This window comes from Mesoplodon mirus (genome assembly GCF_964341445.2).
Source record: "Mesoplodon mirus genome assembly, chromosome: 11".
Lineage (NCBI taxonomy): Eukaryota > Metazoa > Chordata > Mammalia > Artiodactyla > Ziphiidae > Mesoplodon > Mesoplodon mirus.
In genome coordinates this window covers 98,829,105-98,852,933 of record NC_138987.1, presented here as the reverse complement: position 1 = coordinate 98,852,933, position 23,829 = coordinate 98,829,105, and the positions used below count along the sequence as shown (strand labels likewise).

General features: G+C 49.0%; 1 long non-coding RNA gene across 3 annotated transcripts in view; it reads right to left on the bottom strand.

Annotated features, from left to right (window-relative positions):
- The window catches only part of LOC309812793, a 111,895-nt gene that overhangs the window by 65,302 nt on the left and 22,764 nt on the right, over nucleotides 1-23,829 (bottom strand). The window contains exon 4 of one of the 3 annotated variants that reach the window (XR_014295405.1): nucleotides 13,702-16,317. The exons of the other annotated variants lie outside the window; for them this stretch is intronic. This is a non-coding gene — a long non-coding RNA (uncharacterized lncRNA). Of the gene's footprint in view, nucleotides 1-13,701; nucleotides 16,318-23,829 lie in introns of those variants that run through there. 3 annotated transcript variants of the gene reach the window in all.

Genomic DNA, 23,829 nt, shown 5'->3' with positions numbered 1-23,829 from the left:
GAGCCTGTGCTCCGCAACGGGAGAGGCCACAACAGTGAGAGGCCCACGTACCGCAAAAAAACCAAACAAACAAAAAAAACCAAAAAAACTGTTTTGTCATTGTCCCTGGAAATCAGTGTCAGTGATTACTTTTTTAAAGTAGAGAGGGATAAATTAGGAGGTTGCGATTAACATATACACACTACTATATATAAAATAGACAACCAACAAGGACCTACTGTATAGCACAGGGAACTCTGCTCAGTATTCTGAAATAACCGATATGGGAAGACAGTCTGAAAAAGAATAGATATATGTATATGCATAACCGAATCACTGTGCTGTACACCTGAAACTAATACAACATTGTAAATCAACTATAGTTCAATAAAATAAATAAATAAATAATCTTTTGAGAAATATGTGTAGTAATTATGCATCTTTTAATGCAGAAACAGATGCACCAAAAATAGTCAGGGGGTTATTTCTATGTATGGAATCATTAAAATAAACAGTTATTTATTTATTTAATATGTGATGTTATTTCTCCTTTATTTTATTTTTATTTTCTGTTTCTTCTCTATTAGCCATGTGTTAATTATATACTAAAAAGAGGAAAAGGTTAAAATAAGAAAAGGAACAAGCTTAAAAGTTTTCTTCTTTTGGAAATGGCAAGTCATGGAGAAAATGTGTTTATAATGTGTCCCAAAGTGTATTCTGCAGACACTGGTTCTTCATGCATTAATGAAGGTCCCTGATAATTAATGGGGTCCTTGATAATTAAATTTGGAAAGATCTGTCTTAGACCAAATTAAAACCTTTAAAAACTGTAAGAGGGAATAGCCAAGAAGAGGGCAGAGAAAGCAGAATCCCCAACCCTACTAGACCAATGAGCCTTTTTTATTAAGAAGCAGCCCTCCAGAGTAGTGATCTTGGGAATTACTATTTGAGGCCATCAGTGCCAAAGCATCAGTTCTGGTGTAGAGACAACAAACCACTTAGCAAGACTGGTGGACTGGACCGCTGCTAGCCACGATGCCAAGCAGGTCTGTGTTGCCCTCTCCTGGGTTCAGTGGACCCTAACCGCCCCCCCAATCCCATCTCCCGTCTTCTCCATCCTGCACACCCTGCCCTCTGCCCCGCAAAGCTTCGGTATCAGAACCAAGATGGCAGAGTGGACATGTGAGAACTCTTCCGTTGAGGCGAGATGCTGCTGCTCTGCGCTCTCATAGCAACTTGGGCTGTCCTTTTACATAATGATAATACATCTCCATTCATCCTTTCAACCCCATTATTCATTCAAAAACATGGGCTTTACATGAGCAAGATGCTGCACTAGGCACTAGGGAATCAGTGGTAAGAAAAACAAACACTCTCTTTACCTTCCTGGAGCTTAAATTCTATCAAAGAGAATGAATGAGCAACAAAAGAATCAGTAAGATTGGTCCTGAGTTAATAATTGTTAAAACTTGGTGGTGGATACACGGAGTTATTTTTACTATCCTCTCTACTTTTGTATATGTGCGAAATTTTCCATAAAAAAGGCTTTTTAACATAAATAACAGAATCACACAACTAAATGCAAAATTCCATTGGTGACAAGTATTCTGAGGGACGGAGAGAGATGGTATGACACGAGCACCTAAGTAAGGGAGAGAGTCACGGTAGGTGGGGAAGGTTTTCTCAGATGAAGCAATGAGTGAGTTGATTTCTCTGGAAACAGGGTCACCAAATAGCTACAGGACGGGGAGGAGACTTCCAGCAGAGGGGACAGCAAGAGCACAGGGCTTGAGTAGAGAGCATCACACACATGGGACCCAAGGAAGCCGAGTGGCTGAAACCCTGGGGTAGAGAGGATGCTGGGGGAGAAGCCAGAGAAGTGGGAGGAGCCGGGCCAGGGCTAGTCTGGGACCACCCAGGAAAGCAGTAAGTCCGCTCATCTCTAGCCCTGCGTAGCCTCTGTGTCTGTGGAACAAGTCTGCAAATGGATAAATAAAGCATGAGTGAAATGACCAAGGTTAGACAGAGGAGGGGCCAGGGCCAGGTGCAGCCAGGTAGTCGAGGTCCTCAGATGTTCTGCCCTTTAGGGACCCACTACCCTGGTCCATCCAGTCCCGCCTCTGAGCTGAGCCGTGGTTGGAGGAGAGCCGATCTTCCCGCTCTGACGCCTCCTTCCACCTGGAGCTGTCGCTGGCCGCCCTGACACCCTCCACCTCCCCACACCCACTCTGTCCCAGGGAGGTGGAGGGTGTATTTCACTGGCAAATTTGGAAGGAGAAGCTGGTGAGCCCTTTCCTCTCTTCTTCTTTTGGAAGCCGGCTGCCCACACAAGCCTGCATCCTGCCCTCTACTCTGTGCTCTCAGTTTTGCCAGAGGCCTGGCCCCAGAGAAGGCAGCACAGCCCTGCTGCGGCTGAGTGGACAGTCTGCCTAATACTGGTGTTTCACAGAGTGAGCCCTCTCGTCCATAGATGTAAATCACTTTCTCCAATTTGTCAGTAATGAAAGGGACAGTTCAGCTCCCATCACTTCCTCCTTTGCCTTATTCCCCCGATGGCTCTGAATCAGGATGGGACGGAGGAATGGTACTTATTGAATCGAGGCTCCCACTGTGTCTCCTAAAGAAAGTCACCCTCGGGGGGCTCCCAGCATTGGACTGGTCACCTGTCCATGACCCCCCAGGTCACAGTCCTTGCTCTCCTGAAGCTTCTGCTTAAACTTCCTATTTCTTTGCTTTTAGTCCTTGTTGGAAGATCTGACTCTCATTCTTTTATTCATTTATTAAGTAAGGTGGAGAAGGTTCCTTCTCCCATGGGGCTTACAGTCTAGTGAGAATCCACAGAAAGAAACACAATAAAAAGCCAAGATAGGGAATTCCCTGGCTGACCAGTGGTTAGGACTTGGTGCTTTCACTGTTGAGGGCCCGGGTTCGATCCCTGGTCAGGGAACTAAGAACCTGCAAGCTGCGCGTCACGGCCAAAAAAGAAAAAAAAAAGCCAAGATAATTTCAGAGAGTAACAACTACTATAAAAACAATCTAAGGCAACATGATAGAGAGTATCCGTGGGCAACTTTAGATTATGTAGCAGGAAGTGGTATTTAAGTGTAAACACGAATGACAAGAAGGAAGTAGCCATGCAAACTTCTCGGCAGACAGAACAGCATCTGCAAATGCCCTGAGGTGGGAATGAGCTTCATGTGTCTGAGAAAGAGAAATAATGATGTTACGGCACAGGAAAGATGGGGGCAGGATGCAGGCTGAAGGCGAGGTGGCCGGAGCAAGCCACAAGGGGTCTCGTGGGCGTTTTTGGTAACATATCAGGAAGAACCCTGGGCCTTTCCCACAATCATCACTGTGTCCATGATGGGTCATCCCTCTTATTCAGTAGAAAAGTTAGACTATAAATGAGTAAGAGCTCAAAGTTTGAAGCGCCGCCCTTTCGGTCATATCCATGGTTGCTTGTTGGGTTTTTGTTTGTGTTTGTTTTGACTTTTAAGAATTACAGTAAAGGGTCAATGCTTCACCCAGATAAGTGAGTCGATAATAGTAGAATTTCAGGCAGTTCTGGAGAAAAACTTGGGGATTCCTTCAAGTCTCCAGACTAGGGCCGTAGGCAGGGACAAACTAGGACTGAAAAAATGCAGTAACAGTGGGAGGAAAAAGCAAAACACAGTGGCAATTATTTCAGTGAAAAAGCCAAGACACGAGCAGTGCATCCCCCAAAGAGAGAAGCACGTGGTGACACCTCTGGGGAAGTCCCCTCCGTCACCTGCTGAGTGCTTGGAGAAGTAGACCTGAAGAGCCGAGGGGAGCGTACCTGTGTAAGCTGCCTTTAGGGGTTCATTGTTCAGAGCAGGTGCTGTTGGGGAAGATGGGTGTGGGGAAGATTCTCACGCTCAGGCTGGAAAATATCCCACCCGAACGAAAAACGCCATTTTTCTCTCTCTGCCCTGCCAAGAACCAATCTCCAGGCACTGCAGCCACACAGGAGAGGGGTGCCCACAGTAAAGCCCCAAACCCTCCAAGCAGCCAGAAAGCAGCCTTGCACCCAGCTAACCTGACTGGCTGTAGAGTCTTCAGACTCACTTGTCACTTCCTGTAGATGCGGATGAGGTTTTGTTTCTAGGAACCAAGTCTCCCCACCGGGAGAAGCCTTCCGAGGTCACAGTCTGTCTCTATCACAGGATAGTTAGGATGTCCCCTCATCTTAAAAAGCCCCAGCATCCCAGGGGTCTCTAATTCCTACATCTGCAGAGACCTTCAGCGAGGTGCCCTGTATTCTTCTCTGAGCTGCAAACCTGCTAGATTCCCACACTTCCCAAACAGGCAGAAGCTCCCAGCGTGATTTGGAGCACTCCGTCCTTTGATCTGGGTGCCCTTGTGCTATCAGGAGCAGAAATCAGAAAGAAGCGCTCTGCTTTGCCAGGCAGCCAAATGAACAAGCATGGACTCCCCTGGACGGTCCCCTTGGCTTGCAGTGCTGGGGGCGCTGATTAGCAGGGAGTGCCGGAGAGCAGCCTGTTAGCCTGTCTTCTTCCCTTCTTGGTCTCTATCTACAGGTTGAAGCCTGAAACCTGCCCTACAGAGAGAGGGAGAGGGAGCGAGCTCACGGGGGAGACCCGCATCAGCCAGGAATCAGCGCAATCAAAAGCGAACAAAACTATTCCGAATAGCCAGGGCGGCATGCAGGCAGGCAAGGCTGTCCCCCACTGTTTGAGTTTAGTTCCTCTCTGAGCCTGAGGCTGGAAGGGCTTTCTGAAAACAAGCCCCCGCCTCCTTTCCAAGTTCAGTTCATTTCCATCCATCAAACTTCCACTGAACGTCTGTAATGTTCCAAGCTGACTCTGATACGCTCTCCCCTCCGGGAGCTCCCGGGGAGGTGGAAGGGGCAGCTAGAGTGAGGTTGGCAAACTGGCGCTCCCCGGGCCAACGTGGTCCAAGGCCTGGTTTTACAGGACCTGCCAGCTTTTTACTTGGTTTTGTAAAAATCAAAAGAGGAATTGTATGTGGTGGCATGTGGAAATTAGATGAAATTCAGATCTCAGCGTCCACAGGTAAAGGTTTATTGGGACACAGCCCTGCCTTTGGTTTCCCTGTGGTCCATGGGTGCTTCTGCCCTAAGGTGGCTGCAGTGAGTAGTTGCGACAGAGGCCACATGGCCCACAAAGCCCAGAGTGTTTGCTCTCTGGCCCTTTACCGAGCAAGTTTGCTGACCCTTGGGCTAGAGTTCTGTCTCCAGCAGTAATAATGTAAGGTCATTTCCAAAGATAAGAAAACTCCCATGACGTCGAAGCGTTCTTGGGTCTCTTATTATTTATAACAAATGACTTGATGACTTGGTGAACTGCCACTCTGCTCTGTGGACGTGGGGTTTCTAATAGTCTGGGGGGAAAGGACTCAGCCTCTCCAAAGAAGGTTCTGAAGTGAGATTACAGTAAGTATTGGAGAGGGAAGAGTGTCCTGGGTGACACTCAGAGTCAGACCTCCTGGGCGCAGATCTGAGCCCCACCACTAGCCAGAGGGACCTGGGACAAGATGCTTAACTTGGCTGTTTCAGTTTCTTGACCTATAAATTGGGCATAAGAAAAATATTTACCTACTAAGGCTTTCCTAAAGATTAGTTAATTAAAAGATATAAAGCATTTAAAAGATTGCCCATGATTATTAGTGAGAAATGTCACAACTCTTGCATTTCTTTAAAGCTTATGTGCTTGTACACTGTCATTTAGTGACTAGTGAAGCTGGCTAATGTTTGCTATGCTCTTCTAAGGAAGTTGGTTTGCTTGTTTGTTTTGAAACAATCTTTGCCTGGAGAAAAACAATCTTTGGATCCTCGTGCATCGTTGGTAGTATTGTAAATTGGTACAGCCGCTATGGAAAACACTATGGAGGTTCCTCCAAAAATTAAAAATAAAACTGCCATATGATCCAGCAATTTCATTTCTGGGTATTTATCCAAAGAAAATGAAAACACATATTTGAAAAGATATATCCACACAAATGTTCACTGCAGCATTATATACAGTAGCCAAGATACAGAAGCAACTTAAGTGTCCATTGATAGATGAATGCATAAAGAAGGTGGTGTGTGTGTGTGTGTGTGTGTGTGTATATAAAGGAAATACTACTCAGCCATACAAAAATGAGCTCTTATCATTTGTGACAACGTGGATGAATCTAGAAGGTATTATGCTAAGTGAACTGAGAAAGACAAATACAGAATGATCTCACCTGTGAAATCTAAAAAACAAAACAAACAAAAAAACAAAATGAAAACAGTCTCATAGATACAGAGAACCATCAGTAGTTGCCAGAGGGAAGGGGGAAATGGGAGGGCAAAGAAGGTGAAGAAGAATAAGAGGTACAGACCTCTAGAGGGAAAATACATGAGGCACAGGGATGTAATATACCACATAAAGAAGATGGTCAATAGTATTGTAATACTTTGTATGGGGACAGGTGGTTACTACATGTATCGTGGTGATCATTTCATAATGTATGCAAATGTCCAGTCACTATAGTACACCTGAAACTAGCATCATATTGTCAACTGTATTTCAAGTAAATAAAAGAAAGTAAACAATCTTTAGCAGTAAGTTAAGGGAAGTTAACTGGTTGTACAATGAAGCTGAAATCTCTCTAGAGAAAAACCATCACAAAGGAATGACGTAATTTCATTCACTGTAGAGAATAGGGGTCAGCTGAGTGCTAAACCCAGCGAGATAAGCAGGATGTGTTTTTCTGCTGAACATTAAGAGAAGTTTCTTGTGGCAGCAAACTACAGAGCAGAGGGTGAAAAGAGGTAAAGACTCATTATCCCTGAAAACCAACCACAACAGAACAGAAAAGCTAGTTCATAGCTGTTAAAAATAAATCCGATCAGCTTGGTGCTTTGTGACCACCTAGAGGGGTGGGATAGGGAGGGGGGGAGGGGGGGAGACGCAAGAGGGAAGAGATATGGGAACATATGTATATGTATAACTGATTCACTTTGTTATAAAGCAGAAAGTAACACACCATTGTAAAGCAATTATACTCCAATAAAGATGTTAAAAAAAATAAAAATAAAAAATAAATCCGAACACCCCAGTTAGTGAAAACTGTATTCAGAACTGTTTGATGAATGTGAAGTTAGATATACACACACTACTATACATAAAATAGATAACATGAATGTGAAGTTAGATATACACACACTACTATACATAAAATAGATAACTAATAAGGACCTACTGTACAGCACAGGGAACTCTACACCGTGCTCTGTAATGACCTATATGGGAAAAGAATCTAAGAAAGAGTGGATACATATATATGTATAACTGATTCACTTTGCTGTACAACTGAAACTAACAAACATTGTAAATCACCTGCATTCCGATGAAAAATTATTTAAATGTGAAGTTAACTACAGATATACTTAACGTTTTTCTGCGTGTTATATCATTTTTGAACTTTGATCTCATTGGCACAAGCAGACATTAGGGAGTGATTTCAATGGGTGTTAAGACTTTCATAAAGAATGACATTTTTGTAGAAAATTCAAGAACTTTTTTTTTTTTGCGGTACGTGGGCCTCTCACTGTTGTGGCCTCTCCCGTTGCGGAGCACAGGCTCCGGACGCGCAGGCTCAGCGGCCATGGCTCACGGGCCCAGCCGCTCCGCGGCATGTGGGATCTTCCCGGACCGGGGCACGAACCCGTGTCCCCTGCATCGGCAGGCGGACTCCCAACCACTGCGCCACCAGGGAAGCCCTCAAGAACTTTTGAAAGTTATCTTCGACTGTAGGAAAATCTTGAGGCCCGTAGACCCCCGGCAGGCATCATAGTCCTTTGAGGTGGTAACTCCCCCAAGTGCACAGAGACTGCTAGGGAGAACTCCCCGGCATCTCCAAGGCTTGCTTTGTGACCCTCAACCTTTTGAGTCACGGTCAATATCCCAGTGTGACAAAGAGGGTGGTGATTCTGGTGAAGGAGCCACGAACATCAGCCCCGTGACCTTTGACAACCCGGTTACATCTCTGACCTCAGTCTTCTCATCTGACAAAAGAGGGCAGCCGACGGGTTGAACTTTAGGTTTCCTCTGAGTTATTAGCAGCCATGACCTTTAAGTTGCAAACTGGAAGCATGACTTTTGTCATCTCTGCTACTGTATTTGGTCAACGTTTGAGGGTCTATAGCAGGGGCAGGGAACGGGTAAAATGATGATTTACAGATATTCTAACACTTATTTTCTCTTTCTGTGAAAGAAACTCGAAAGAAACCGAGAGGGTTGGTTTCAGTTTGAACTTTCTGCCTTCTGTTAAACATCTGATGTGGGCTGATCTGAATGTGACACGGTCCCTCCCTGATGGGAGAGTTGCTTATCACTGTGTCCACGTATTTCTGTATTAATTCATAGCAGGATGGCGAGGAAGGAACCAGGAAGAACCTGGGTAATCCCATGAACGCATCCCCTTAGTTAGATGATCTATAGTATTTATGATTTGGGAGAACCACAACTTAATGCCCCGTTTCTTTTCCCAGCCTCACCTCTTCCTACTCACCCCCCTGCCTCTTAACTTCAGTCAAGGGAATCTGCTCCTCTCCTTGGCCTCTAAAAGGTCAGACTATTTTCTATACATCAGGGTATGACACTCAGCCCCGAGGGGAAGAGGGATGACCGTAGCCACCCGCTGCAATTACATTGCTTAAAAAATTCAGGTGTGCCTGGGGCACTTCTGCTACAGTCCTGTTAGAGCTGCACGGCTCAGACTTGGGGGGTCTATAACACCCTTACTTTGAAACCAAAGAAAGAAAGATCAGTGCTTTGGGCGAGTGTCTTAAGTCAGTTCTTCAACAGGCACCCGGAGATGGAGGATGACAGGGGAGTGACTGTGGGAAAAATACTTATGGGGAAGTCGGACAGTCCCAACAGCCCCAGATGCTCCCACGGGGAATTCTGGAGAATTGAGATGCCTTCTAAGAGTTGTCCTGCCCTGAGGAAAGGGGGCCAGGCGTTCATATACCCACATCCACCTGTCATCGGATGTGGGCTGCCCCTTTGGAGTACGTGACCTTGGGTCAGGTGGCTGTCTTCAGCAGAGGGCAGTTCCCAGAGATGGACCAGCCCACTACACTTCCAGCATCTGGGAGAATAAGCGCTTCATCTGGAAGGTGGATTCAGGGCACTTTGTCACCGCACACGCCACAGTGTGCTTTCTCTGTGAGTTTGGAGGAGGCAGGGGAGATTTTCATCATTTGCGTACCACACGCAGGAGGTGGCTGTTTGTTTCACCTTGGGGTTCTCAGTGGCACGCCACAGAAACCAAGGCAGGATCCCTTCATCTACTGATGGGACCAGAAGGACAGGAACCTGCAGAACTAGGTATGGACGCAGAGGAGAAACTAGGACTGGCATCACCACAGCTTCTGGACCCCTCATCCGGCTACTGGCCTGGGAATTAACACCCTCTGGTCTTTGTGGTGATGGTGTTGGTTCATGCTTTCAGCTCTCGGCTCAAGATCTCAAGGACTGGGGAAGAGAATCTGATTGGCTTAGTTTAGTTCACGTACCACCACTTAGTTAGGGGCGGACAAAGGATGGTCTCCCCCAAACTGCACACAATGGGGGTGGGATGCCATGAGGAAGGGGATATATATGCTGAGACACACACACACATTCACATATGTACACACAAACCCACAAACATTTAAAAGTGGCCCATAATTAGCCAGGAGGACGCATCCCTTTTCCCATCCATCCTCGAAAAGGTATGAACAATCATTCTGGCTCAGACATCACGCTGGTGCAGAGAGGATGCAGGACACCTTGGTGATAGTGACATCACACCCCCAGGTCCCCAAAGGAAACGGCATTTCAAAATGAGCGAGATGAAGTTCTAATCGTCGAAACAGGTTTCTTTCTTAAAGAAGAAAAACAAAGACAACGTCTTCTCACTGGGAAGTTTCCCATCAGAATTTTCTAGAGACCAAAACAGCAAAACAGTTCTTCAGTAGAGTCAGAAATTAACAGGAGGTTAAGACTGAGGCAGGCGACGCCCAGGAGATGGAGTTTCTATTCACTGCTGGCAGTGCCAGGTGGGCCAAGGTTCACAAAGGGTATCTTCAGGTCACTTCTTGCATGTTGTAAGTTATATATCAGGCGGCTGTTTCCCCGGGGAAAACAGGGAGACCTCTTCACTAAGTGTTGCACAGCGCAGGCTCTCAATGTGTGTTGGAAGGAAGGGAGGAAGGACAGAAGGAAGAAAGGAAGGAAGGGAGGGAGGGAAGGAGGGAGGGAGGGGAGGGAGGGAAGGAGGGAAGGAGGGAAGGAGGGAAGAGAGAGAAGGAGGGAGGGAGGGGAGGGAGGAAGGGAGGGAGGGAGGAGGGAAGGGAACGGAGGGAGGGAGGGAGGAGGGAAGGAGGGAGGGAAGGGAGGGGAGGGAGGGAGGGGAGGGAGGGAGGAGGGAAGGAGGGATGGGAGGGAGGAGGGAAGGAGGGAGGGAGGGGAGGGAAGGAGGGAGGGAAGGAGGGAGGAGGGAGGGAATGGAGGGAGGGAGGGAGGGAGGAGGGAAGGAAGGGAAGGAGGGAGGGAATGGAGGGAGGGAGGGAGGGAGGGGAGGGAAGGAGGGAGGGAAGGAGGGAGGGAAGGAGGGAAACAGAAGGGGGTAAGGAAGCCTACCCTTGACTCATCAGCATCTAGATCTCAGGTGGATCACACGTTCTACTCAGGCATGAGCTTTTCTGACTAGATCCCCTGTGCAGAGGTCTAGGGTTATGGAGGAACCTCCCCCTCATTAACACAAGAGTACGGGTTTGAGTCAGGGATAGGGAAGAGCGTGTCCCGGGAGTTCTGCGGCTTCGTGATTTATCCGAAGAACTAATGACTGAGAGGCTAACAGTTTTATAATAGAAATGTGTACACCCTTCTAATCCAACAATCTTATTTTACAAATGAAGACACCAAGGGCTAGAAAAATAATGTGGGACTTCTGCTTCCGGCCAAAATGGAGCAGCAGGGACCTTATTTATCATCTGACTTAGACCAAAAAAAAAAAAAAAAAAAAAAATCTCTCTGGATCTTCATGTCTTTCTTTTCTCTGAAAACCAGCTCAGGACTGGAGGGCAGGGCTGGGACTAAGGTGAGGCAAGTGAGGCATTCCTGCCCAGCTCTGAGGGCGAGGGCCACCTCAGTCTTCCCCGCTTGGCACTCTGCTTGCCTCCAGGGGACACTCGTGTGTGATTGAGGTGAAGATCCAGGTAAAGATCTTGGCTGAGTGCTTGGAGCTGCACTTTCTGCTTCCTCTTTCACGTGGTTTTGGTTTGGACTCTACCTTTGATAAAGACGTTCATTCCCATCAGCCTCCCTGCCTCTTCCACCAGAGCCTCCCCCCACCTGACCCGCCTCCACTGGGCTGCCGGCTTCGGGTGGCCCAGTGAGGCTGCTGCCTTGAGCCCCGCCCACTGTAGTTGCGGTCACCTCTCCTCCCCTCCCCCCACTGTCCCAAGAGGTCCCCGGAGCACCGGCCACTGGGCGCTTCCTTGGACCTGTCCTGCTCTTTCTCCCCAGCTTTGCGTGTTGTGCTCCTGGCCTGTGTCAGGCCTGGGCAACATGGACTCCAAGTAGAGAGGAACTCTGAGCAGATTGGACTGGACCAACCTCGTCCCCTCTTTGGAGACACTGATGCGGGGTGACAGGTGGAGTTTGGGGAGGTGTGGACGGGCGGAGGATGCTAACAGGCCAGCTGGGTGCCCCTGTCGCTAGCAGGCTCTGTTTCGAGCAGTCGTGGGACAGCGGGCCTGCCCCCTCTCTCTAGAAGTCAAAACAGAACTTGCAAAACCGAGTGCAAACAGCCTTCCTGCATCTCCCAAGGCCCCCCGCTGATCTGCTTGGAGCACAAGACCTCCACAGATATCAGTTTCTAGCCGGCACCCTGGGTCACTCCCTACGCGATGGAGGGAGGATGCTTTCCCTTATCAAAGCCAAGGTCAGGAGTGGTGATAAGAGAATCTTGGGCTGAGAAAGCCCCCTTAAGGGTCATTGCTTGCATCCCCCTCCAGCTAAGGCTTCCCGTCCTCCTCTGCAGATAGACCCCTGGCTGCGGGCCTGCCCTGAATCAGCCCCTGATCATTCACACTCCAGCGACGGGCAGCTCCACGAACACGGGACAGACAGGGAATGACACCTTTTTGAGATCTGGGTTAGATGTCACCTGCTCTAACACAAGACCAGTCCCTCCTGTCTTATCTCTTGCGGAGAAGGGAACAGGGCAGCAGAGGGCTGGAGGAGGAGGGACTGAAGTCAAAACCAAGGCAGCTGCGTCCAAGGCTGAGGACGCTTGGCTCCATCTAAACCCTGGCTCCTCAAACTGTGGTCCACGGCCCAGGAGCATCTGTTTCCCCTGGGAGCCAAGGAGAAATGCAGAATCTCGGGTCCCACCCCAGACCTACTGATTTCGCTTCTGCAATTTTATCAAGATCTCCCAGTGACTCATCTGTCCATAAAAGTTTGAGAAGCCCTGGGCTAGGGCTCAGTCTCCTCATTCACCGTGAGCTTTGGGGCAGGAGCCTCGACCCAGACAGAGCCAGATTCCTACACCACACCCTTCCCTGAGCCCCCGAGGGCAGCGGGCTCGGCTCCAAAATCATCCCAGCCATCTACCTGGAGCCGGGTGGGAGCGGTCCTCCAGGCGATGGGTCTCTCCATCGATCGCTGTTTCTACTGGAGAAGCCCGAGCTTCTCACCCAGCTGGGGTCCTGCTGGCTGCAGCCCCACGTTGCCCCACTTTGGAGCTGTTTTTGCGCTCAGTACAGGGCACTCGGTTTTGTGGGGTGGTGAGAGTTTTTTTTTCTTTACGTGTGTATGATTCACTTGGCTTGCTTTTTTTTGTTTTGAACAAGCGGTGGGTTTTATGTCTCTGAATGACACCCTTGTGGCCTGTGTCCCCCCGCCCGGCCCCCTTTGAGGCGAGGCCTCTGTTTTTAAGCATCAGGGTTCTGCCACCCAGACCTGGGGAGGCATACTTAAAGCTGTTTAAATTGACAGACCAGGCAAACAGGATTAACTCTGTGGGCCCAGAAGGGGAGGTAGGGGCCAGAGGGGGCCACAGCACGGCCTACATGGATGAGCAGGAGGACAGCCAGCCGGGCTGGGCCGAGCCGGCCAAGAATTCTCGATCTGGGAGGTAGGCAGAGAGCTTGCAATCTGCCGGTGATTGGATTAGACATGGTGTGAAATTCGGAGCAGGGCCGCACGGCTGGGGCTGGGGCCCAGGCTGCTGTGCGGCCCCAGACCGCGCGGGGATGCCTGGCCTGCCCCAGCAGGCCTTGGAGACGGCTTGGATGTCACGGCCCTCACAGGCTCCCAGTGCCTGGCCTGGCATCTTCCCGCCCCACTGAATCTCCCCTGCGTTCTCAGGGAACATGGGGCCCCGGGCCCCTGCTCAGAGCGACCCTCACTCAGCCGTGCTCTCAGCAGAGGCCCAGCTGCCGAGGAGGGAGAGGCCCCATCTATCAGGCCTCTCTCTTGCTACCCTCCCTTTGCCTTTTGCTTTGTCTCTTTTCTGTCTTCCTCGTGTTCTCTCTCCCTCCTGCATGTCTAGTCCGTTCAGAGGATTCTGCTCCATCTGGATCTGTTCAAGACCCTGCTTCGACTCATGTTTTCCACTTTCTCAGGGGTTGGGAAGTTCTGATGGACACATCTCTGAGGATTCTGCAACTTCTTCCTGAAGCCTGATCGGGCAACTGGGGCTGGGGGAGCCGGAGGGTGCGTGGGATTTCTCATCGCTGAGAAGTTGACAAGGTTTAAGCCTTTTTGGCAAAGGCGAGAACACCAGGTGCAGGTCGAGAAAGGGAAAAGAGGGACCAGAGGAAGAGGTTGAGTGGGTGGAACTGGATTTTAATGGGCATTCCCAGACCCCAGCCAGACCCCAGTTGGGAAAGGGGCTGTTTTAGCCAGAAGAGTCAGCCTCTGGCTGGCGTTGGTGATGCAAGCCAGTGGTCAGAGTATGGACGCCTGAATCCCAGGCAGAGGGCTGATGCCTGTCATCTCCTGCCCTCCCTCTGACTCTTGTCATAAAAGGCAAATTAAAAAAAACAATCTCTAAGCCATCCTGCCACGCGGAGAAGTCTCTGATTCTAAGTCTGCCCCTTAGCTGCGGCCCAAGTACAGCGTTGGCCAAACATCCTTCCTTGTCTGTTTCACTGTGTCTGAAGCAAGAAAGTCAGGGATCACACCCCCTTGATCTGCTTTGAAAAGTCGCCCATCTCTTGCTATAAGAAAGACCTCCATGGTTCAGCTAGTTCTAGGACCACAGCATGTTAGAGCTGGAACAGGGCACAGAAACAAGCTCCCTTACTTTACAGATGATGACACTGAGGCCCCTGGGGCCCCAGGGTCACATCAGAGTGTCCAGACATCTATCTCTCCAGCTCCCCTGTTAATGACCAGCCCTCTCACCAGTCAGGGGAGAGCATGCCATGCCCAAGGTCTCCTGCCCCTGGTGCATCACTTTCCTCTCCTGCTGGCGCCATGACTCCACCTCCAAGGGCACCTGAGCATGGTTCCCAACAAACCACAGCAGGTGTGTTCCCCTGTGGTACCTGGGAAACACCTGTCAGGAGGGCATCCTCCTCTCTCCCCCTGACCTCTCCCCACCCCAGGGGCAGCTAGACTTTCTTTCTTACTTGGGGATTGTGAGTGCCTCTTTGGTGCCTTTCAGAGAGGACAGCCTGTATTAGTCTATAGATTTCAAGGCATGCTACACCTCAGATCCGCCTGCATTGTCTACCTAGGTTGTGTGTTAACAAGAATTCCAAGGTTTACTAGGAAGAGTAGTCCAAATGTCTGCTATGGGTGAGGGGGAGAATGGTGACTCAAACTGTAGCCCCTGAACTTGGCATAGAAACAGGCAAGCCAGTGCACCCCGGAAGAACACACGTCCCCAAGCCTGCAGAGCTCCATCCGTAACTCCAAAGAGGTGCCCTCCCTTTCTCCAGCCCACGGCAAGCATGCTCGGGGCTCCCCAGCCCTTGGTTGGCATGTGATTTTCCAGTGGAGAGAAAAAGCTTTTTGAACCTTCCAATCCCCAGTATGCAAAGAGAAACCAAATTACAGAGACACCAACAGCCCCTGGGTCTTATTCAAAATGTCCCCAAATTCTGCAGGCACCTCCTACCCGCAGCTTTCTGTCCACTGTTTGTGGATGCCAGTCTCCAACACTGCCCCCCCACCAAAGCTCTCCCCACCCTGTGCTGGTAGGCATTTCTCCCTGGTGAGGAGATGGCGTCTCTTTCCTTTCCTCTTGATCTGGGCTGGCCTGTGACTGGTTTTGACCTACAGAATTTGGCTAAAGTAACCTGGGACTTCCAAGCCCTGATTGTCAGAGGACTGGAAGCTCCTGCTTCCTCTCTCTTTGGAAGCCAGCAGGGATGTAAAATGCCAGAGAGCCCAAGCCCATGTGCTGTGGGGAAGCCCAAGGCAGCCAGGGGAGAAGCCACGTGCAGGACCCCAAGGCCCCAGACACAGGACTGAGATCTTGGTTTCCCGCCAGCTCAGAGCCAGCAGAATGCAGCCAATGAATGGCCCCAGATGACTCCTCGTGGCCAGAACTGCCTGGCTGAGTCCTGCCCAACTTCCTGACCCTGTACAGAATTGTCGTTTTAAGATGCTAAGTTTTGGGGTGGTTTGTTACACAGCAGTAAACACACTGAAACGCTCTGTGATCGTGTTTGCGGCTGGACACCAGTGAAGCCGTGACTTCTTTCGGTCATGTTTCAAAGTCAGTCTATCACTGACTGCCGCATGGGCTGCAAACCACCCACAGGACTGCCTCATTCCTCGGAACTGAAGGAATCACCCACGCATCTTGACACTGTGTAGACAGGATCAGGAGCGCGTTGGAATGCTCTGGTGCAGCTTTGGAAAGGACAAGTGGGTCTCTTACATTTCTTTTAAGTCTGACAGTGTTCCATTCCATGCTCGTTTCTTTGGCTCCTTCACTGCCTGGGCTCCTGTGCCCACCCAAGGACTATAAAGTTTCAATTCCCTGCAGGTGACTTGTAGCACATCCCAGGGTCATTGTCTCCATCCATCCCCCCAGAAAGTCCCATCATTCTTCTCCTCGGAGTTCTGGAGTAAAAGTTCTCTTTACCAAGCCAGGTGCCATTTATGAGCAGACCTTGTCCGAAGGTGTGGCATTCTGCCCACGGCCATGGAGAGCTTGGTCCCGCAATCTGCTCTCCTGGGGACGTTCGCAGAGCTCTTAGTGTGCAGCTGGCGCTCAAAAGTGAGTCCCCAGGCAGGTAAACCTCCAATGGTTCAGTAACACTGTTTCAAACCGTATTAGATAGTGAAAAGGCTGGGGAGAAGAAGGGAGCAAACATAGTATACTAAGATGAGCTCGAAAGTACTTTTCTTTAAAAAAAAAAAAAAAACCTAGTTCCCATCAATAGGAGACTGGTTATATAAACCACAATATTCTCACACAATGGAACATCAACAGCTATAAAAAGAATGAGGAAGTTTAAAAAATATATTGATATGGAAAGTTATCCAATGTACACTGTTCTGCAACAAAAAGTTTCAAAATGTGTACAAAGGGTGCTTCCTTTTTGTCTAATGGGGAAGGGCAACAATAATGTATATTTACACGTGTTTGCGTTTGCATACAGAAACACGAAGAGAATACACATGAAATTAACAACAATGGTTTCTCCTGGCAGAGGAGAGAGGAAAGAGGGACCTGAGGGTAGGGATGTGGGGGTCGGTGGATGACACGGTGAACTGAAATTTACCTTAAGCTTTTTTATTGTTTTGATTTTGGGCCATGTGAATTGCATTACCTAATCCAAAAAAATGTTAGGGGGAAAAAGGATACGTACTTTGCCTAATTTGATTAAAGAAAAGCACAAAAAGCAAAACCAGGATCAGAAGCTTTGGATGGAACCATGCCTATTTAAGTTGCCCAGGAAAACCCCAGGATTTACAAAGAGCTTGAAAATCTTAGGAAGGTGGGGAGGCAAAGGCAGCCCTTTAGCATGGTTTCCAAGAATCTGAAGCCACATTGGGGTCTGCAGGGAGAAGTGGGAGAAACAGGCTCCCACACCTGAAGGAGGTGTTAGACTCTAAGAATTGTTAGGAGGCGTTTCCATCTGGACTTAGAAACCTCACACTCTGATTTGGCTGAGTCTTGAATGAGCTTCCAGATCCATGATTCCAAGATAATTATTCCAGTCCAGATGTTCCTTGACAGTGAGAAAGAGCTCCTTTCTCCAGCTGTATCCTAATGGCAGGTGAAAACTGGCAGGTCTGAACCTGAGCTCCATGGGTCGGGGGGCTTGTGCCTTGGGTACTAAACCTGGACAAGGTGAAATGACTTGCACTCATTAAATTAGCATTCCTTTCCTCCTTTTAGAAATAGAAGAGGATAACTTCCTGGAGAGCGGGGACACACACGCCCTTCCCATTTCCGTTACTACTTGTGGAATGAATGAATGAATGAACGCACTGTCTAAAACCTATGAAATACAGTTTATTTGCAAGTTGTGTGAAAAATCATGCAATAAGCCATCAAATTATTTTCTGAAGCAACAAAGGTTCCTTCCAGGCGGTTTCTAACACTGGGAGAAGGTGATAGCTTTGCCAGTAGAGGGCAGTGGTGACTTGTCAATTAATACAAGAGAGTGTGTGTGTGTGTGTGTGTGTGTGTGTGTGTCTTACGTGTGTGTCTATGAGAGTGTGTGTGTGTGTCTACGAGAGTGTGTGTGTGTCTACGAGAGTGTGTGTGTGTCTATGAGTGTGTGTGTGTCTACGTGTGTGTGTCTACGAGAGTGTGTGTGTGTGTGTGTCAACGTGTGTGTGTGTGTGTGTGTGTGTGTGTCTACGAACTGCAGCCCACACACTCTTCTCTATTCCTTCTCTCCAGAGTCAGCTTCTTCCTGCTGTTTCTGTCAAGACAGAATGACCTGCCTTCGGTCAATATGTACACTTCAGTGATGGACAGTTGAGGTCATAGTCCTTGACCCACAAAACCCCCTTGGCTGGACTTGGCAAACCCACTCTGTGCTGGAATGAACTTGAATTCTACATTAATACCTTCTTAATAACCTTCAGAGACCGTGGGGATTGTTTTCTGGGAAAAGAAGATGCCGCCTCCTTCCCTCTTCCCCTGGGGCCTCTGACCCCTCTTTATCTCCTGACAGGCACCATATCTAATCACAGGAATGACGGGCAGCCCAGCAAGACCTGGGCGCTTCCCGGGTGGAGGGAGCCGGCAGTGACAAGCCCTCAGCCAGGATCCCAGGATCGCAGGCTGCTCAAATATTTAAGGGTACAAAGAAGCAGCTGTCAAGCACTTGTGCATTCGGGAGGGAGAGGGAGTCGGGCATAATTAGCCTGCACTGGTTCCCCGAAAGGACTTCTCCTCCCCTGGGGCCCCTTGAGCCCAACCGACTGCATGCAAATCAGCACCAGAGGAGGTTGTTTCCCTGCATTCCTTTCCTGCAAAACTCTGGGAAAGAAGACTTTCTACTCCAGGGTAATAAACGAGGGCTCCTCCACAGACCTGGAGGACGTCCTTCACCCCTGACTTTTTCTGGACCTCAGTTATTTCATCTGATAAATGGGAGAACTGAATTCACCAACTCGCCACTTCCAAACTGAGGAGCCACGTGGTACCCAGCAGAATGCAAACAGTGACCCTCTGGGACAAAACTAACTCCAGAAAGTCAGGTGTGTGCGGGGTCAGGTCAGGCCTCACGGGCTGAGCGTGGTGTGGACTGGAACCTCTAAGGGCGGGGGAGGGTGGAGGCAGGTGTCATACAGGAAGGGAGAGCAATGACATCCAAGTAATCACCCTGCGATCTGTGTAACTGCTTACAAAGCGTGCTTCCATGCCCGGCACGTCCCTGAAACCTCAGGATGGACTGTGATGTTGACCAGGGCAGGGACGGCCCCATTTTAAAGATGAGACTGGAGCAAACACGGGGTAAGCACCCTCCCCGTGGTTCTCCGGTTTGCTGATTTCACAGCCAGCACTCCTGTAACACATGGGTAGAAGGCACTGGTGGAAACAAACAAGGTGCCCGGCTTCCACACAGAGGTGGCAGGAAGCTCAGGATGGCAGATTTGGGCAAGACCTTCTGGGGTGGGAGGTTCCCCGTAGGTAACCCCACAGCACCCCAAACACTGTGGGTGGGAGGGGGCTCACTGGCTGTAAGCTGCTGGGCTTACAGAGCTGCAAGGAAAACTAAAAAAGAAGACGCCGTCCGTCTTGGTTTTCAGAGGTACACACTAAAGGCTGTTTGGTGCTTAGGGTTGATTTGACTCCAACATGGCAAAAAACTAAAACCCTCTGTGTTCTTAGCCTGAAAGGGGCTACATTAAGGGATGGATGGCACTGAGTATGGACCAGCGTCCAGCTCTCTCCAGCAAGGAAGAACGACAGTCTTTATGGGGAGCCTTTAGGATCATGGCTGGAAGCGCTGGTTTGCCTGTGACCTGGGAGAGTTGGAGGGGGAGGTGTGGCCAGGGAGAGAAGCCCTGGTAAATGTAGGTGGAGTCAACACCCAAAGTTATGCGTGGCTGGTGCCCATCTCTGTCCTACAGATGTTTTAGAAACACTGTAGGGCACAGTTAACTGGGTACCTCACTCTTCTCAGGTACGAAATCACTGAAAATGATCGTAACGATTATTGTCATATTACTATGCCTTGATATAGGTATCACGTTTCCTAGTCTCCGTACACATATTATCTCACTTGATCCCCCCAGACCTGGAACACATACAAGGCAGGAACTATGACTGTTCTTTTACAGAGGAGGAAGCCGAGTCCCAGGAATTGAAATGATTTGGTCAAGGTTACACAGCTGGAACATCACTGAGCTGAAGCTCAAACACAAAATTCCTGATTCCATCTTCCAAGTTGGGAAGAGGAAGAGAGCCAGACCCGGCAGCCTGGCCTCCCAGCCCTTTCCGAGGGCCTTGCTGGGTGCAAGCTCCAAGTAAAGGCAGTACAGAGCTATCTGTGCAGTCCCCGTGACTTCAGGAAGCTTGAGTGGCCTTTCCCCACTGGATCAGGAGGAAGAAGGAAGGAAGGATGGGGTGAGGGTGCAGCATAGGAGTGCGGAGGGAAATGAGAGAAAAAGCAATGGACTGGGAATCCACGGCCTTTTTTTTTTTTTTCAATTGAAGTATAAGTGACGTACAGTATTATATTAGTTTCAGGTGAACCACATAGTAATTCAATATTTTTATACGTTCCAAAATGATCACCACGATAAGTCTAGTTACCATCTGTCTCCATACAAAGTTATTACTATATTATTGGCTATATTCCCTATGCTGTACATTACATCTCTGTGACATTTAAATTTTATAACTGGGACTTTGCACCTCATAATCCCTTTTGCCTATTTTGCCCATCCCCCCTTCCCTTCCCTCTGGCAATCACCCATTTGTTCTCTGTATCTATGAGCCTGTTTCTGCCTTTTTGTGTGTGTTTGCTCCTTTGGTTTCTTTTTTTTTTTTTTTTTTTTAAGATTTCCTATATAAGTGAAATCATATGGTATTTGTCTTTCGCTGACTTATTTCACTTAGCACAATACCCTCTAGGTCCATCCATGTTGTTGCAAATATTCTTTTCTATGGTTGAGTAATATTCCATTGTATAAACATATACCACATCTTCTTTATTCATCTATGGATGGACACTTTGGTGTCCATGTCTTGGCTATTGTAAATAGTGCTGCAGTGAACATAGGGGTGCATATAACTTTTCAAATTAGTGTTTTCATTTTCTTCGGATAAATACTCAGAAACGGAATTGCTGGATCATATGGTAGTTCTATTTTTAATTTTTTGAGGAACCTCCATACTGTTTTCCACACTGGCTGCACCAATTCACGCCCACCAACAGTGTAGGAGGGCTCCCTTTTCTCTGCACCCTCACCAACACTTGTTATTTCTTGTCTTTCTGATAACAGGCATTCTGACAGGTGTGAGGTGATGTCTCATTGTGGTTTTGATTCGCATTTCCCTGATGATTAGTGATGCTGGGCTTCTTTTCATGTGTCTCTTTGCCATTTGTATATCTTCTGTGGAAAAATGTCTGTTCAGATCCTCCGCCCGTTTTGTAATTAGATTTTATTTTTTGATATTGAGTGTTTATAAATAACTTGGGACATTAACCCCTTATTGGTTATATTGTTTGCAAATACCTTCTCCCATTCAGTAGGTTGTTAATGATTCCTTCACTGTGCAGAAGATTTTTATTTTTGCTTTTGCTGCCCTTGCCTGAGAAGACAAGTGGAAGAAATATACTGCTGACACTGATGTCAAAGAGCTTATGCCTATGTTTTCTTCTAGGAGTCTTATGGTTTCGGGGCTAAGACTCTATGGTCTCGGAGTTTAGTCTGACTGTGCTTTTAGCTGCAACTTGGGGAAGGTCACTGCATCAATCTGAGTCCCAGGCCCACCTTGCGTAAAATAAGATGCTGGAACAAATGATTCTAAAGTCCCTTCTGGCTCTAAAACGTTAGGGTTAAATATTCATCTGTGTACACATGGACACACACACACACACACGGACCACTGCACCCAGATTATGAATGTTAACACTCATTCATTCATTCATTCGTTCGTTCGTTCGTTCATTCAGTAGTTCTTTGTTATATGTAAAGCAATGTTAGTGCTCAGTTATGACTTAAAGATGAGCATAAGCTAGTTGTATATTTGAATTTCAAAGTAAACCAAACTATTTACGTTGGTATTTCAGCCTGTATGTACCAAGAAGAAGGTTGGAAATTTAAGATACGTTATCAGTGACTTGAGCTTGCAGGAGATGATGGGTCCCCACACTCATGCTAGCTACGAGTAAGCTCAGAGAGTATATCTTGCTCAGGAACTAAACCACGTATCCAGCACATAGTGAAACTGAACGCACAGGCTTGATGAACTATTTCACGTGCCAGGTTCCCCAACAAGAGCTGAAATTGCCCTTAAGACACAGATCATCCTTAGAGGTACCACGTCCTGTGGACTTTTTCCCACATTAGTATAGTGAAATAACTGCAGATGGGAAGGGGTTAACCAGTGGTGGTATTTTGCTGGGAGAGAGGATGTTACGAGCCCTGGCAGGGTGACCATCTCTCCTGACCACTTCTGCCTAGTGCCACCGTGGAATGAAACACTTCCTTCTACTTGCCAATTGCATCTGCCCCCCTAAGCTCACCAAGAGGCCGGGGCTGAGGGTGGAAGCCAGGAAGGAGAGACAGCCAGTTCACCAAGACACAGAGAGGGTGAGCCAGTGGTCTCGGCCCACACAGGAAATCAGATGCAGGGGCCCTGGCGCAGCCTTGGAATTCATGAGCTCCAGGCTTCGCTTCTAGACAGATGCTTGTGTTTCCTCCGATGTTTGTTTAATGGCAGAAACATTTCAGTGGAAACCAGAGACCTGGCTTCTCTGAGGCTCACCTGTTGCTTTGGAATGTATTTATTTGTACACGGGGCCCCGTCTCGGCAGACTGTTCCCTTCCTCCAGCCAGAAGGCTGATGTGCTCACGTCACGGTCTCCACGGCAACGGACCCTGATATTACAAACGGCAGATTGTGCCTCCAGGTAGATAGAAAGTGACCCCGGCAGGTAAAGTGGGCCAAACAAACTTCCTGGTTCCAGGCAAAGGTCTCAGAGAAGAGCAGTAAAACGTGCCCTCACACCCCACCCCTGGACACGCTCTTCTCCGGGGCAACAAACACCTCACCATTTGAGGTCTAGCTTTTTTCTCCCATTATTCTTGCGAAGGGAGGCAAAAGCATTTCTGCTTTCCTTACTGATCACCGACCCTCCCTCAGTCCCTCTGCCTCCAGGGCACTCATAAAACTAAAGACAAAGGCGAAACGCCAGCTCCCCTGGGTATGGTCATGTCTGAGCACGGACCCTGGGTATGGAGGTGTGCGTCCTAGGCATGGTGGTGGTGAATCTTCGTGGGTCTGTGCTGATTCATCCTCGAAAGGAAAGGGAAGGAGAGGAGAGGAGAGGAGGAGGAGAAGGAGAAGGGAAGAGAAGAAAAAGGAACAGAACAGAACACTGGAATTATGGGAAGCCACTCCTCCCCCAGCCAGCACATCTATGTACCATGAAGCCCCGAGCGCCAGGGGTCCTCCTCATGGTTTGCCTCCAGTGTCCCCGACAGCCTGACCATCAGTTCCTACGGCCTCCAGGGCCAGGGGACCCGGCCCTCTTACAGCCTCTCCCAGGCACTAATCTGCTTTGGTGTTTCCCGTGTCCCTAAGCTTGGAGCTGCCTCCTACACCAGACCATGGTTCTAGGGCCCTGGAGATGGAATGATGGGCTCGGGGGAGGCCCGGCTCCCGCCCCCCTCACGACCACCTCCCTAGGCTTCTCCTAAGGCCCGCCTCTGAGGCCTGGCCACAGCTGGCGGGGCCATCTCAATCCAAGCCTCCAGTCCTGAGGAGCTCGAGGAACTGAGCTGAGATGCCAGTCAAAGTGTGTCTACCTCAGAAACCGAGGGCTGGCCTGGTCCTTCCTCTTCCAGCTTTGGACCATTACGACATCCCCAAGCCACCTGCGTCTTATACAGAACACACTCCTGCCCGCAGCAAACAGCGACGGTATCCATAGCCTTGGGAGGGGCTGGTTAGTCATCACACTGCCAGGAAGTGGACATCTTACCAGTGGTCTGGAGAAGGGGGGACCCGGGAGAAGGCACTCTCTGTCCCCACCGGGCCTGCACGTCCACACCTGACCCGCCCTGGAAGACCGCAGACAAAGCCCATCCTCCGCAAAGCTTCCCTGAAACACGCCTGGCAGGGACCTCTTTATGCTCCGCACACCCACAGCACCTGATCCAG